The sequence below is a fragment of the Acartia tonsa genome, chromosome 1, assembly GCF_053477335.1.
Source record: "Acartia tonsa isolate MP-2025a chromosome 1, ASM5347733v1, whole genome shotgun sequence".
Taxonomy (NCBI): domain Eukaryota; kingdom Metazoa; phylum Arthropoda; class Copepoda; order Calanoida; family Acartiidae; genus Acartia; species Acartia tonsa.
Genome location: NC_137260.1, coordinates 3,886,909 through 3,902,282, shown reverse-complemented (window position 1 = coordinate 3,902,282; position 15,374 = coordinate 3,886,909). Strand labels below are relative to the sequence as shown.

At 32.3% G+C, this 15,374-nt stretch overlaps 1 long non-coding RNA gene across 1 annotated transcript; it reads left to right on the top strand.

Annotated features, from left to right (window-relative positions):
- Window positions 1-353: 353 nt before the first annotated feature.
- On the top strand, window positions 354-14,024 carry LOC145332844 (uncharacterized). The gene is made up of 9 exons (XR_013884361.1): window positions 354-1,066; window positions 1,939-2,001; window positions 3,590-3,627; window positions 4,486-4,573; window positions 7,536-7,595; window positions 7,888-7,955; window positions 8,636-8,804; window positions 13,376-13,477; window positions 13,929-14,024. It is a non-coding gene; the product is annotated as an uncharacterized LOC145332844 (long non-coding RNA).
- Window positions 14,025-15,374: the final 1,350 nt, after the last annotated feature.

Here is a 15,374-nt window from a genome sequence, read left to right as displayed (position 1 = left end):
AATTGACTACAGTTATACCGTCCGTGGCTACTCTATTATTGTCTCAGAATGTATGCCTGTACTATTGTGTAAATATATTAGGACAACAATCAACTTTTTAACATGGAATAGAGAACAACAATATAATGTAAGGGTAGTGGAGCCACTCTATAATTGATTATAGTTATTTCCTTACGTCAGTATTAGCAGTTCTATAATCTTTTAAAAAAATATATATTTTAATTGATGTAAATGTGATTTTTAACGACTAATTTCAATTGTTGATTATATTTCAAATTTGTTAAGCATCGCTATAATGGATGTTGTCATGCTTGTTAATATAATGTATTTGTTTAACTTAATTTTATTTTCAGAGTTAGCACATATCAAGAAAGAAAACATATTACACATATCATATATCATCATGGGTCCTGGGACATTTTTACACTCAGGAATATTTTTTTTACTAATTTGATAATAGTTATTTTATACAGCTTTCCATGGATAATGAAAAATAAGATACACACCAACGCCTGGGGGCTAAAAAAAACTGGTAGTATTTTTTTATATTATTATTTCCTTTTTCGTGGAAATTTGACAATAATACGATGCTATACATGATTTTTCAGCATGGCTTAGAACAGGTTCTAATCCAGCGGATATTACTTGGTTTCGAAGCCATTCATTTTGCCTTTTAAAACAGCTTTTTATAAAAAAAAAACAAGGATGACAACATGATGTAAGTTAAATTCTGAAACCTTTTTTTGGAATATGTACATACAGGTATTTTGTTGCATGACCGGCAGACTAGCGGACTAATTAATAGATGCTGACTGGTATTAGGAATCTTCAAAATATTATTCAGCCGACTCTCTTGAATAGCAGCAGGGAAATTCGCATTTTTGCCATACCTTTTCCAACAGATGGGCAGAAGAACGGACTTTTCTATCTACGGAGTGGCTTTACTACTACAAGGACATAAGTAAATATATTGTTTCAAATATTAAATAGTAATAAAAATATAAAAATAGTAATTTTGTTAAATATCTTAACATGCAGAAGTTCTTGGTTCAAAAGAAAACCAAAGGTTGGTGACTTTTTTTGCAACTATAACTTTTCTTTTTCGTATTCATTCGAATCCGGTGGATAGGAACCGGTTCTCATCCATACGAAAAAACTATGTCTAGCACCGTATTATATCCAGCCTTTTACGAATATAAAAATGTACAATCATAAGATTAAAACCAGTTTTTTAGCCAATGCCTTCGGCACCTCGGGGCTAAAAAAACTAGTTTTAATCTCATAATTGTGCATTCTATATCCGCGAAAAGCCGTTTATAATACGATGCGAGAAATAACTATTAATATTCTTTCATTAATGGATCTTAAGGTATAAGACAATGTGCGATAAATTTATGTCCAAAGTTTGCATTGCTTATGAATTATAATTCAATTGAAAAAAATATCATTCAGGTTTTTAAACTTATAAATTTATTTATATTTTTAACATTTTAAAGTAAATTTAAACAAACCATTAAAATTAATTTTAGCCAGAAAACACATTTAGCAGTGTCAAAACTTTTTTTTACCATAATTTGGAGACTCAACAAAGTGGCTGAAAAAATTAGCCTTGGGACGTCGTAAAAGGGAGAGATGAGAGGAGAAAAGAAACCCCTTAAAAAGAGTTGGATCTATTGACGTCACATGGCTCATTTTTTTCAGCCACTTTGTCGAGTCAGCTCCAAAGTTACCTCTTCTGTAGATTAAAATATGGTAATAAGTATTGACACTGCTAAATGTGTTTTCTGGCTAAAATTAATTTTAAGGTTTGTTTAAATTTACTTAAAAATGTTAAAAATATAAATAAATTTATAAGTTTAAAAACCTGAATGATATTTTTTCAATTAAATTATAATTCATAATCAATGCAAAAAAATCTTGGACTTATTCAATTTCTAGGAAAAGTCAGAGGAGAAATTGGTATTTTTAGATTCAACAAATAAACAAAGAGGAAAAATTCAGGTAGCTTAAATTAATTTTTATTTTTTTCTTCAAAAGAAAAAGTAAACTTACTTAAAAGATTAACTAAAAGAACTAAAAGGTATTTACAAAAAGAAGGCGTCTTAACTTTTTTAATTTTTATTTTAAATAGCTAGTCGGTGTTTTTAGTAAGTAGTAGATGTAAAATTTTCCATAGAATTTAGATATGCAATCGCTTTTTTTTGTAGACCTCTTATTTTTTAAGATCTTTATTAGCCCGTTGCGAATTTCTTTTTATTAAAAAACATGTAAATCTGGTGTAACATCCAAGTAATATTATATCCATTAATTTATATGTGATTCTTCAAATTGCTTCTAAGCTTTTAAAGTATACAATGAATATCATATTTGTTACTAGCAGGTACGCCCCTAGAGGCCTCTTGGGGGCACTTTAGATGTTTGTTTTTTATTTCAAATATCTAATTTGAGAAATAATTGTCTGTGTTGTGTTCAAGTCAAGTACAAAAAGCGAGAATATTTTTGAAATTTTAAATTTTAAATTTTTTGTGATTTCTCTTGTGAGGGTAGCGACAAAGAAACAGGCATCCTGTTATTTTATTGTAAGGATATAAGTGTTAAATACATTTTTTATTTCTTTACAAAGAAACATTTTGAAATTCAGCAATGGTTCAATTTCCATTAGTTTTGCCCATTCAAAAAAAGATGTGACTCTTGCTTTTCTTGGGGAAGCAAAACTATTCTATATATGCTATAATTTTTTTTTACACCCTTGTAACTAATTAAATTGTTTCCAGGACAAACGCAGGAGTGACAAACGTCGGAGTAAACAAATGTATGTATGAGTGTTTAAAATGTTAATTTAGTGTTTATATATAGGTTAAACTAGGTTAAGATATGAATATACAAATAAATCAACATCCCCGCAGGGGTTAGGCATTTAAAAAACCTCTAAGATAGTTTAAATTTGGTTAGGTTAGGTCAAGTGTACACTTCGACTGTTGTTTATCCTGTGTTTGTGCTAAAAACTTTCTATTTGATTTAGTAATTGGCTAATAAATTATATCAAATTAAATAACAAACCATCCTTAAAGTTGAATATAAAAAAAACTGCGCTATTTAAGTTTAAAACTATATTGTTATTTTTATATTTACAGACCATGACTAATATTTTTAAGATGTACTTTTAGCTATAGTTGAATAGTAACTTATGTTTAAACTGTTTTCTTTAAAGAAATACAGGCTGCACCTCTAGCCTTTTAAGAGCCATTAAGCAAAAGTAAAGAGGTGGATTTCCCTTTTTAACATTTATTATTTTGAGACTGGATTTAGATATTTACATCCAGAAGCTTAAGTATATTACATAATTTTGTAGATTTTAAAAATAATTAATTGATTAGAAAATAAAGGGTAATTTTGTCCAGTAATGGAATTTAGCTTTAGCCTGTAAAAATATAAGATTAGAAGTTTAAAAGATTCAAATGAAAATACTTTTTAAATGTAGAAACCTTGTCATCTTTCACTTTGTGACATACAGACGGATGGATGGACATACCCATATGGAGTAGCTGCGCATTTCATAATTCGAATATAACTTATTATGTCATTTTAGGTGGATGTATTTTATGAAGCTTTGTGCGATGATTCAAGGTACGTAAGAATGATGTGGAGCGATGTACTTTATACACATTTATGTTTTTAAGTTTTGTTTTGTGTATTTTTATATAGAAATCTTAAATCAAATGTTTTAATAAATTCAAAGATACATAATATTAGTCGAATGTATATATATAGAATACGTGGATATATTGACTCGGATAAATGGTTTGCTGCCACTTTTACTACTAGCAAAAATACTGCTACTGTGTTTTTGTCAAAAAGGGGGTGTGTTTTTGTCAATTTCGATTTTGGCTGTATTTTTGGGAATATTTTTTTATCCACTGTCAAAATTACACCATCACTGCTGTCATAAACACAGTTTTACTATCATTTTTATACCCATGAAATTCAATGAGGCTGTCAAATTCACAGTTTTGATGACAAAAATACACCTATTTGATAAATGTGTTGTCAATTTGCTAATATTGAACTCATTTATTGGCCAGTTCGTTCATCCAGTAAATGGGAAGGGATTGGGGGGAATCGTTATTTTTTACAGCTGCGAGTATCACTTTGTCAGAGTTCATGAAAATTTGATGCTATAGCCTATATCCGAATAATTAAATGTCTATTATTAGTAGATTATTTTTTTTAAACTAGCGGTTACGCCTCTAGCTTCTAGGTGCTCTATATTTGAATAGGAGAGGGGGTGGAAGATACAAAAAAACAAAACATTGAAAGATTACATTTAAAGATCAAAAACCATCCAAAAAATAATGAGCAGATTTTCTAAAAAAGTGGATTTAATCGTTGCAGGGTTACTAGATTTATTATTTATTATTATTTCTTTTAATAAAAGTAATTTCAAAAATTTCAATTATCATTTATTTAAAATAATTATAATTTCAGAGATTTTTTTGTATCCCAATTATATCCAACCTGGGAGAGTTTTCATCAACTTATTCACATCAATTTGATTCCCTTCGGAAAAGCAAAGGTAAATATTAAGTGGTTTCCCTTAAGGAGCCAAGTCGATCATAGAAAACCCCTCCGTTGAAATTTTTATTTGTTTGTGTATTGCTTTAAGTCAGCTGAGGTTATAATATGTACTTATATTATTCAAAATATAGTGGAGGGGGGAAGGGGGGGTCAGTGCTCGATAGGCACTCTGAGGGAAAGTACCAACCTTTTATATAAAGAAGATTTTTAATAATCAGAGTCTATACGCTTTAACATTGTTACATCAATGGAAAAGGGTTTTTTATTTAAGAATGAAAAAAATTGTCTAATAGTTTTAAAACTTTTATTTTTAAATTCAACATTTCAAGTAAAAAGCTACTCTATAAATAAAACCAAAAATGTCTGAAAGTTCATTTTATGTAATTTTGACTGTGTAAGGTCATTTTCATAGTTTCTTTTCCAATTAAATTAAACCATTATGGAAAGTAGTAAGGTTTTATTGTGTGCAGCTTAAACTACTGGACTGTTTAAGTTTTCTATTTTATGAAAGCTTCAGGTAGACCCTAGGATGGTTTTGTGCTATTTATTTTATGTTAGATTTGAGTCTTAGAATGGCTTTAAGCTTTTTTCAGTCTTCTCCAATATTTCTTCCAATAAATACAAATAACCAAAATGCTAGGGGCGCAACCGCTATTAAGGAAATACATCAGTAAATAATAAATATATTATCCATTACTGTCATAAAATGTTGAAGTCGCGCTTTTGTGGTATCCGCCGAGGATAAATGGCAGACACCGGAGTTCAATTAGATTACGGCAGTGTGACAGACGTGGACACCTTACTATAGAGAAGCTACGCTTCTCTAGCTTTCACTAGATAATGATCAACATCTATTTTCAGTTGTCACTTTATTGAAGGGTTAAGATATACTAAAGCTATATACAACAAACATTAACTACAATGGATAGGAATAAATAATCATAACATAAAAGCATTGTAATACATATACAATAGTCAGTTTGGGCAATCATGAGTCCCCATCCCTGGAAAGGGTGGGGGGGAATTAAGAATACAGTTAACCATAATATAAATACATATGGATTAGGAATAAAGATAGTTAAAGATAAATCATACAGTAAAACATAGGTAATTGCAATGGTTAGGTAGATGGCTATCCCTGTCTGGGGCAGGCAGGATAGCCCATGGAGCAGCACAATAGGTAGATAAGCATAGAGGGGTTGAGTGGTAGGTCTGGGTACTAAAGAGGGAAGGTTTGATGATTACTTGTGACAACAACAGTCTGTGTGGGGGTGATCCTATCAGGTGAGGGCAGGTTTAGATCCTTTATCCTCAGGGTTGAGGTGGTGCTGATAACTTGGTGGTTGAAGGGGAAGGTTCCGGTGCTTAAGATGGGAGAGGGAGGGGTAACACCCCCTCCCTCCATTTGCAGGACAACTGAGGGATGAAACCAGTACCGTTATCTGACATATTTTCAGGTGGCTTTATAATTGTAGAACAACAGGATTTAGCTAGGTGCGTAGCATCACTATAATGTCTTGGTTTCTGCATGGTCCAGAGCTGCCGCATACCACACTTTCATGCATTTTGCGATGTTGTCATTTCTTGTAAAATGTACAAAATTATGTTTAACTTTAAGCTCTATTTACGATAAAAAGCTTTTGTTCTTTGAGACTCTTATTCAATCAATTTTACTAGAAAAGCTTTTATTTAAAATTTGTAATCTTATTATGTTTATCTATTCAATTATCCTAGATTTTAAAGTAAAGCTTTTCATAAAGTGAATTTTATCGTATGTCTCTTTCTAAAGGATCGTTTTAAAAAAAGACATTATGATTTTTATCCGCAGCATCCGCATTAATTCATATATACGTAGCCGCAACTCCCGCATTAATTCATATATACGTAGCCGCAACTCCCGCATTAATTCATATATACGTAGCCGCAACTCCCGCATTAATTCATATATACGTAGCCGCAACTCCCGCATTAATTCATATATACGTAGCCGCAACTCCCGCATTAATTCATATATACGTAGCCGCAACTCCCGCATTAATTCATATTTCCTCAGACACTTTATTTTGATAAACCTCAATCAAATCGCTCTTTTTTACTGAAAAATAAATATTCTAAAAAGTGTCATGGAAGTATGAACTTTGCTTTGAAAGATGTTTTTTATTCTTAAAATAAGATTTTTTAAGCGAAGCTTTACTACATTTAGTGCTCGTAACGAATAGCTCATATCGTTGATTTGGTAATTCTAATATTGTCAATTTCATACTAGGCTTTTATTATTATTCCTTTAATTGTCTGTATGTCTACATGATTAATTTGGGCATTTAAAAAACAATACCTTTTATAATATAATCATCCTATTCGGACCATTAATATAGGCATGTTATAAGCGAAACATCTCTATTTAAAAAGTATTTAAATGTAAGTATGTCCAATTCAGTATCCTGTAGTTGAGTAAATGTGAGATTAAATGAGATTATTTATTTCTTAAATTTCATTTGTCTTTCTTTCTGATGTATATAGATAGAATATACCTTGATATTATGACAAGAATTTAACTCAGTTATTGGTCAATTCGTTCATCCAGTAGGAGGGGAGGGGATGAGGTAATAGGGGTGGAGGGGGGTATAGTTATTTTAGCCATATACGAGTTTTACTTTCTCAGAGAACATGAAATTCTGGTGTAACATCTAAGTAATAATGTTTCTCGTATTCATTCGAATCTGGTGGGTAGGAACCAGTTCTCATCCATACGAAAAAACTATGTCTAGCATCGTATTATATCCAGCTTTCTACGAATATAAAAATGTACAATCATAAGATTAAAACCAGTTTTTTTAGCCCATGCCTTTGGCACCTCGGGGCTGAAAAACTGGTTTTTATCTTATAATTGTACATTTTTATATCCGCGGAAAGCTGTTTATAATACGATGCAAGAAATAACTAATCCATTTTTTTTTCAGACTATTGAAGAAAACGGAGATTATAGGTTTCTCTGTCAACATAATCAACCAGAATGCCAGGTTTGAATTTTTTATAAATATTATAAATTTAAACTTAGACTTGCCCTATCAATTAACATCCGCTGGAAAGATCCGATTCTCAGCCATATTGAAAAATCATGTATAACATAGTATTACAGACAATTTCCACGATTATTAAAATAAATGTTTATACCAGTAATATTAGTCCAAGCATTCGGCCCCTCGTGGCTAACAAAACTTATTTTAATCTAATAATTTTTAATTTAAATATCCTTAAAATGCTGTCTATAGTACGATGCGATGAATTTAATTAATTTTTTTTATCTTTAAGGCTAATATTTTGCATGGCTGTTCTATAAACCATATCTTAAACTTTGAAAACAAGCTTCACTTTCTAAGGTAAACACAATCAAATCAAAATCCTTATATAAAAGTAACAGGATGAGGGTCTGTGTGTCTGTCTGTAGCTAACCGTTGGACCGATATGGTTCTCCTTTACAGTGAAGCTTCCCATGGGTCTAGAGAAGATTAGTAACTATTTTGGAGGAACTTTGACTTAATTAAGGTCGAAAATTCAACATCAAACAGGGGACTTGCACAAAAAATGTTGCCCTCTAGCTCTAATAGGAACGGAGATAATAGGGGGGGGGTTGAACGCCCCCCCCCCACCCCCCGACCGATTAAAGTGCGGCAAGACCCGAATTTTATGGGTTAATATAATGAATTTATTGTAACTTGGAAAATAATGATAACCCCCATCCCCTCCCCTCCTTCTGGATGAATGAACGACAAATAAACGAGTCCGTGTAAGCAACCTAAATTGACGACAAATTTTCACCTGTCATAATATCCACGTATATTCTACATAATTCGAAAATTTGAAGGAAAAAAATTTCACCTTGTTAGGAGATAGCGTAAAGTCGCTCCAAAATATGACGTCATACAATAAAGTTTACCAATGAGAGACCAGTATAATACACTGTAATTAACCAATATTAAAATTTATATTGGCCTCTCATTGGTTATTTTATCATATGGCGTCATTTTTTGGTGCCACTTTACGCTGTCTCCCTTTTTAGTTGTTTATTGAATCACGCCAAGACCCGCGACTCGGCTACAAACACAGAGCTATGTGCAAGGGAATATTATATTGATAATATCCAGCGAATCGTGGAATGCTCTACAAGCCCTGAAGGACGCCAGATTCACGCTCATGCCGGCAGTATTACTCATAATATGCAATCTAAGGTATGATAAGGGTGGGGGGAGTTTTTACACTTATAGGAAGTGAAATTTTAGCATAGTGTTTGTTGTTATAGTTATCAAAAGTGCCAAAATTCAATTTTTAAAGCTTTATTAGTACATCCAATCATTAGAATTGGATTCATTACTTTAAAAAAAGCCCAAACATCAAGGGCAAAATTTAATACTAAATTAGTTTCATGTCCTATAAGTGTACAAACTCCCCCCCCCCCCCATTAATAATCAGGGATCTAAAGGGATAAGACAATGGTCTATAAATTGATGTATACCCTCTACTATGATCGATTATTGGTAAAAAGTTTGGACACTGTTAGTTGAAAATATCCAAAATTTCATAACAAAGTTTTTAAGCAACGAATTATAGAGTATGGTTATAAAACTTTGGGTACCAGTGTGACTAAAAGTCTAATTCCCTCCCTCTCAGGTTTTTGCTTTCATGTTCGTCGAATTTTTGCAATAGATAGCTTTGCAAAATGTAAGAATACCCAAATAGATATGCTTCAAATACTATAAATAAGGATACTAAAAGGATACTCATTACACTAGTCCCCAAAGTTTTATAATAATATTTTCTTATTCGTTAGATTAATAATTTTGGTTCATTTTTCATATATAGAAGGGGTAATTTAGTGTATCATTATTGGGGATATACATACACACATTAATTTAGCGGTCATTGTCTTATCCCTGAGTATACCAGCTTTTATATGAACTAGCAGCTTCGCCCCTAGCCTCTCGGGGCTTTGCCCCAAGATGTTTAATCAAACCAATTTTTCGTATTTTAGATTTAAAAGAAAAATTAATAATTTTTTTTTGGGGGGGGGGATATTTTAATTTTAGTTTTAAAAAGAAAAAGAAAAATTGAGGGGGGTATTTTTCATTTTTTTGTAGGGTTGGGGGTGTCCCACCCCCCAAGAAAATAGTTCTAAACCTTCCCTGTCACTTTTAGGACACTAGCGGTTACTTTCCTAGCTTCTAGAGGGTTTGTATTCGAGGGGGGGGGGGTCACAGAGAAAACACATTACCTTAAAATTGATATCACAATCGGTTCAATGGTTAGCGATATCTTAAAGGACAAACAAAAAAAATGATCAATTTTGATTTTATTTTTCTATGGTAAGCAAATTCTATTATATAGAAAAAGTTTTATAATTGGTTCTTAATAAGTAGATTATAACAAAACGAGGATGACAATATCCATAAGAAGTTGAGCACAAACAAACAATTAATATCCACTGGATTAGAACCGGATCTCAGCCATGTATAAAATCGGATAACTTTATTTGGGAATAGTCCCTTTCGTAACATCGCCCAATAAGGGGCGATTCGTCGCATTTTTAAAATGGCTTTTTATAGGTTATTTTAGGTTATATTGGGTTAGGTGATTGCCCCACAGGTTTAGGTAATTGGCCCCGCAGGGTTAGAGCCCCCCCGCAGGGGCTAGAAATAGGAGAAAAGCTACTGTGAAATTACGAAGAATCGCCCCATAAGGTGCGATGTTACCAAATGGACAATTTTTCACGAATAATGCAATAAAAATCATAAAATTCTTACCAGTTTTGTTACCCTAGGGCCTATTTCTCCTCAAGGCTAACAAAACTGGTTTTAATCTTAAAATTTTTCATTTTAAATCCGCTGAAAGCTGTCTATAATAAAATGCAATAAATAACCATTCCTTTTATAGATAAATCTTTTCGTTAGTATCTACGGACTTTGTTTTTAAAGAGACAAAAAATAGCCTAAACCTTGAAGAATGTTATAAATGTAGGACTGGAATTGTGTTATAAGCTTTGTATAATAGCTTTGTATTGGTCTTGGACATCTTTAAAGAAATTTTCAGCCTTAAAAAAAATAAAAGATGGGGCACGAGCTATTTGTAACTTTGTCCACGAGGTGGGGACCCTGTGCCGACTTTCAATTTAAGTTAATAGTGTCGGAAAAAAAACAGCCAAGTCGCTAAAACAGAGCACAAAGCAATTTGCTAGTAGACGAAAAAGGTCCTTACAACTTGGGCCAGGAATTTGTCTGAGTTATACATCTATACTTATACATTTTTTTTCTCTTTTCAAATAATTCATCATTGGAATACAAGTCTCCAACTATATAAAAAACTAGCGGCTACGCCCCTAGAGGCCTCTAGTGGCACTTTAAATGTTTGGTGTTTTAAAAAAATAATAAGATACCTTGCAATGTTGCGATGGAGTCTCTATTCGAGGGGGAAAAAATTTCGATTTATTGTAATTTCTCTTGGGAGGGCGGTGGTACCCTCCCCCAAAATAGTTATAAACCTTTCTGGGACCTATAGGAAACTATCCTGTTAAGGAGAACCCGATCGGTTTAGCGGTTAGCGAGTTCCTTCGGTACAAACAAACACACAGACACACAAACAGACATCCTGTTACTTTATTATAAGGATACATTTCCCCCTAGAGGAAATGGGCGAAACCACTATTACTTGAAATACAATAAAAATAAAAACCCTCAAAGCAAGTTTAAATGTAAAGGTGAGGTTTTGGCACGGATCTGAAGGGATAGGACAATAAATGATAAATTGATGTACATCCCCAATGATGACAAACAAATTTACCGCTTCTGTAGATTGAAATTATTAGCCGAAAAGTTTGAACACTGCAAGTAGTTTGAAACCAGTCAACTAATGGAAAAAAAACTTTGGGTTCCAGTAAAATTTACAGGCCAATGTCCCCACCCTCCCTGGGTATTGTGGGAGCCAGCAGAAAAATTTCAATTAAATAGTTTTGTCAAGTTTACCTTGGCCACGGAAAAGAATTATTTAAGAAACAAATATTTTAACAAGGATGGCAACATCCGTAAAAGCAAAGCTCGGAGATGTTAGGAAAACAAACATTAACTTGTTGAGTGACAGAACTGAATAAACTAAATATTAATTCGTAAAAAGTATAAGTAAATTTGCTGCAAAACTGATTAAATACATGATACTGTTAAAAGATATACTGACGTTTTTAATACTTGATTATAGAAATGCTTCGCTTATAACATTTTACTTTGTTCTTATAGGAATCAGTATTCCAAAAATCATATCAATCGGATAATTTTATAACATACAAAATTAGTTGTTAAAAAGTTAAAATCAACATCTTTAAAATGGACGTACGGACATTCTGGTAACGATTATAGAGTTTCTACGCTTTCTAGATTGTACCTAACTACTATAGGAATCAACATGCAAAGTTTGAAATCGATAGGACAATTCTAACATGCCTAAATTAACGAAAAAAGATATATGTTCCAGACGGACGTACTGACCGACCCAAATTATAGAAAAGCGAAGCTTTTCCACACATAGATTATGCTCGTCCGTTCGTCTGTTAGTCAGAAGGAACTACAGATTTTTCTTGTTGAGCTTTAATTCTGTATTTGTCTACAGAGATAGAAGGGGACAATAGACTGTTTATTACATACTAGTCCCCTAACTTTTATAATAAAACTTTCTTATTCGTTGGCTTAACAACTATGGGTAATTTGATTTTAGTTGGCTCATTTAGTTGAATGTTCAAACATTTCAACCACTAATTTTGACAAAAGGGATAATTTTTTTTATCATTAATGGGGATGTACAACAATTTTTCTTCCATTGTCTTATCCCTTTAGATCCCTGATTTGTCTTCGTTTGTTTGTTTAATTAAATGATCCTTGCTTTTATGAAGGAATAGTCATTTCTTTCATCGTATTATAAACAGCTTTCCGCGGATATAGAATGTGCACTTATAAGATTAAAACCAGTTTTTTTAGCCCCGAGGTTCCGAAGGCACGGGCTAAAAAACTGGTTTTAATCTTATGATTGTACATTTTTGTATTCGTAGAAAGCTGGATATAATACGATGCTAGACATAGTTTTTTCGTATGGATGAGAACCGGTTCCTATCCACTGGATTCGAATGAATACGGGAAAATAATTGTCTCTTTCCATGAGTTTATCTAGGCACACAACAACAAAAAACATAGGAATTTTGTCTTCTATATTTCTTTAATTCAATTTAAAAATCCTAACAATTCCTTAGATTAACTAAAACAACATCAATAAAAGGTCGTATATGGTAGTACAAACGAACATTAACAATTGTAGAGTGTCAGAACCGAATAAGCAAAATATACATTTTAAACCTAGTCTGAACAAAATTGTAAGTAAATTTGTTGTATAAATGTTTAAATTCAGATACTGTTGAAGAACATAGTTACCAGTTTTAGGACTTGATTCTAAAGATGCTTCGCTTGAAACAATATACTTTGTTGTCCTAGGAATCAGTATTAAAAAAAATCAAATGAATAGGATAATTATATTACATGAGAAATTGTTGTCAACAAAGTTAAATATAACATGTTTTAAGTAGACGTAAAGACTTTCTGATTATAATTATAGAGTTGCTACGCTTCCTAAATCGTATCTAACTGTTATAGGAATCATCAAACAAAGTTTGAAATCGATAGGACAACTCGATCTAACATGTAAAATTAACAATACGAGCTACCCGTTACTAACACTTCTTTATAAGATGTACTAACATAAATTTAACTAGATGACAATTGTCCCAACTGTTCTTCTGGATGGGGAGAAACGAAATCAAACTCAAGTTTTGTATCAATTTCAACAACAAATATGTGAACGAGCAAAGGAAAAGGTATCGATAGTTTTTAAAGCATTTTTAAAGCTACACGAATTTAAAATACTATGTCTGTCTGACAGTCCGTTCTTCAATTCTATGGGGAACCAGTGAACATTTGACTTTGTATTCATTTTGTTGGACCATCCATGTTTTTAGGTGCTTATCTACTTATGGATTTTGTTATCCTTGTAATCATATTATACACTAGCGGCTACGCCCCTAGAGGCCTCTAGCTAATTGCAAAAATGTCCACAGGGTGGCGTTTTTTCATATTTTATCTATTTGATCGATTTACCCTCCCCAAAATAGTTATATACCTTCCCGGGACCTATGAGAAGCTACCCTGTTAAGGAGAACCCGATCGGTTCAGCGTGTTAGCGAGATCCTTCAGAAAAGACAAACAAACAGACACATAGACAAACAAACGAACATCCTGTTCCTTTATTATTTGGATATTTATTTTCAGGGTTTGGAGAATGAATTAAGAAGTAACAAACTATGTGATTATGATTACTAAAATATATTGTAAGATACGTATAACTAAAATAAACATATCAAAATACTTGTTTTATATGGTACTAGCGGATTCGCCCCTAGCCTCTATAGGGGCTTTGCCCCAAGAGGTTTGATCAAACTAATTTTTCGTATTTTAGATTTAAAAGAAAAATTTTTTAAAAAGATTTTTTCTTTTTTGGAGGGGAAATTTTCATTTTTTGGGTTGGTTGGGGGTGTTCCATCCCCCCTACCCCCCCAAGAAAATAGTTATAAACCTTCCCGGGACCTATGAGAAGCTACCCTGTAAAGAAGAACCCGATCGGTTCATCGGTTAGTGAGATCCTTCGCTACAAACAAACAGACAGACAGACAGACATCGTTCTACTTTGTATTATAGATTACGCTTATAAGTTTTTAAAATAATATTTTAGCAAAAACCTTGTGTTGAAATCAAAATACTTTATAGCAATGTTTCTAATAATTGCATCTTTTTCTTTAATCAAGAATAAAACTTATCTCCTCTTGGGTTGGAATTCCTTTATAGTATTCATGGTTACAAAAAAGTAACCAAGCTTTCATGGATTTCGACCAATAGAAAGAGCCCGAGTATGGATGGATTTATTTGGATGACAATTTTTATTTAACAAATTTAAGTATTGGAGGGATAAAAGATTCAAATAGAACGTAGATATCAAGATTTAATATCAAGTTAAAACCATAACACATATAATACATCCGTTCGTTGTCGGGTAGGTGATAGGTTCGAATCTTACAAGCCCAACATCGTTTCATAAATAAAGATCTTTTTAGATGCTCATTATAATAGTTAGAGTAGAGGGAATGCATTGGCCCTATACATGCGCAACTTATCGCTATGCACAGTTAGAATTCCCAGACAAAGGTCATGCAAGCAAAGGTTCGGTTGTCTGTAGGATGTTCGGCCGCGTAAACAATCACTTTATTACATAGGTTTGGTTCACAGAATAAAATCTAATGGTGTACTCCACCAACTAGAGGTTTTCCAAGTTTAATCAAATCTAGGACTAGTAGAAAGCTTTGCTAGGAGCATAAACATTATGGAGTTATTTAATAATTTTAAATTTTTTTGATATAGACGAACACATAGATTTTGTTCTACTTTTTATATATGAATTTAGAAATTATATTAACAAATGACGACATTTTTTCCCAGTCATTTTTGTAAATTCATATAAAAAAAATAGTATGTCCTGGAAACCGATTCATAACCGCTGGATTAGAACCGGTTCTTAGCTGCATCGTAATGCAAACAATTTTCAAGAAATATTAAAATAAAAATCCTAATATTAGTTTTGCTAGCCGCAGCTTCGGCCACTCGAAAATATAAAAAAAATTTAATTTTAAAATTTTCATTTTAATATCTGCGGAAAGCTGTCTA